We start from the raw sequence: 2343 nt of genomic DNA, 5'->3' as shown, positions 1-2343 counted from the left end.
CCAGGTTTAGCCTTCTGGGAACCGGTTAAGAAAGAAACAAGTGACAAACACTGCAAAGACCTTAGTGTTTCTGTACCGGTAGAAGCTTCAGTAGGTGAAGAAGAAGATGAAGAAAAAGAAGAAGAAAAGCAAGTTGAATCAGCTACGATCATTCCTAGGTATGTAAGGTTGCATCATGATCCAAAGCAAATCATAGGAGACAAAGATGCAGAAATACTTACAAGAAGAAAGGTGAAAGAAAATTCTTGCATGATTTTAGAATTTGAGCCTGAGACTGCTAGAGAGGCACTTACCGATGAAGACTGGATAAAGGCAATGGAAGAGGAGTTGGACCAAATAGAGAAGAATGCAACATGGTCCTTGGTACCCAGACTGGAACACAAGAATGTCATAGGTACCAAATGGGTCTTTAGAAATAAGCTGAATGAAGAAGGCACAGTGGTAAGAAACAAGGCAAGACTTCTATGCAAGGGATGTGCTCAGGAAGAAGGAGAAGACTATGGAGAAACCTTTTCCCCAGTGGCTAGACTAGAAGGTATCTGAATGCTATGGGCATTTGCAACATTTAAGAGATTTAAGGTATACCAGATGGATGTGAAGTTTGCCTTCTTGAATGGCATCCTGGAGGAAGAAGTGTATATTGAGCAACCAGATGGGTTTGCTTTGTCAGAAGATAGTGACATGGTGTGTAGATTACATAAGGCCATGTATGGATTAAAACAAGAACCAAGGGCATGGTACGAAAGGTTGCACTCTCATCTTGTGAAGATAGGATTTCAAAGAACAAGTGAGGACAACAACATCTACCTAAAATCTGAAGGTGATCAGATTCTGATATGTGAAGTATTTGTAGATGATATAATCTTCGGTGGAGATGATGATATGAGTCATGCATTTCTAGATGTGATGAAAAAGGAGTTTGAGATGTCTATAATTGGAGTGATAAAGTTTTTCATTGGTATACAGATTCAATAGATGAAAGAAGGTATCTTCATTACCTAGTCCAAGTATATCAAAGAGGTATTGAAGACCTTTGGCATGGAAGAAAGCAAACCAGTTGGAACGTCGATGGTGACCGGCTACAAACTAACAAAGGAGGATGATATAGCATTGGTGGATGAGAAGGAGTACCGGTCAATGATCGATAAGTTGCACTATGTGATGCACAACAAACCGGATATTGCTCATGCAGTGGGCATAGTGGCCCATTTTCAAAAGAGTTCAAGAGAATCCCACTTGGTAGCAGTAAAGAGGATTCTTAGGTATCTGAAAGGGATAGTTGATTATGGATTGTGGTATCCATACAATGGTGACTTTGATATTAGAGTGTTTATCGATACAGATTGGGCAGGTAATGTGGACGACCGGAAGAGCACAACCGGTGGAGTGCTCTTCCTTGGTGGAAGACTAGTCTCATGGACGAGCAAGAAGCAGAGATGTATTTCCTAGTCTACAGCTAAAGTGGAGTATGTGGAAGCATTTAAGAACTGCACTCAAGCAATCTAGATGAAGCATGTACTGAATGGCTTCAAAATGACTATATCTGAATCGATGAGTATTTTCTGTGATAATACTAGTGCAATAAATATTTCCAAAAATCCCATATTGAATGCTAGGACAAAGCATATTGAGCTCAAGTATCATTTCTTGAGAGAAAAGGTCCAGAATAAAGAAGTTGTATTAGAACATGTTTCCAGTAAGGAGCAGCTAGTAGACATATTCACTAAACCCTTACCAAAGGCTACATTTACCTATTTGAGAGGTGAATTAGGGGTTCTACCCCTTCATGAAGTAAACTAAAGTTGTGTGCTCTACATCAGTTGGGTACTACCATGTCAGATCTCATGGGATTGATGTGTTGAAGGATGCTACTCCATAGGGGGAGAAGCATAGTGGAGCTTGGAAGCTTGTGCCTCCACTTTGGCATTGTTGTCAAAGGGGGAGAAGATATCTGATGGTGAAGATATATGGTGATCTTTCAAGTTGAACCGGTATATGTCAACCGGTATATACTATTCAAAATGGTGCAGATATTGAGCACTGATACACTGAGTATTGCCATCAATGCCAAAGGGGGAGATTGTTGGCATATGTTGAAGTGGTGATAATGTATGTTGTCATTGATGTCAATAAGTGCTCAAGCAGGTAAACCGGTATGCACCGGTATGAAGATTGGAAGCGGTTATTGTCAACCGGGATGGAGTGGACTGGTGTCGACGTTCACTAAGTGTGACTACTGGTTGGTAGTCTCAGTTTAGCTCTAGGGTTTCTGGTTTGGCTTGTGTGGTGCAACTAATGATGTTTTGTGATGAGTTAGTTAAGAACAAGGATATGGATCAAGAT

Source organism: Cryptomeria japonica, chromosome 8 (assembly GCF_030272615.1).
Source record: "Cryptomeria japonica chromosome 8, Sugi_1.0, whole genome shotgun sequence".
NCBI classification, from domain to species: domain Eukaryota; kingdom Viridiplantae; phylum Streptophyta; class Pinopsida; order Cupressales; family Cupressaceae; genus Cryptomeria; species Cryptomeria japonica.
This window is presented reverse-complemented; position numbering follows the sequence as displayed.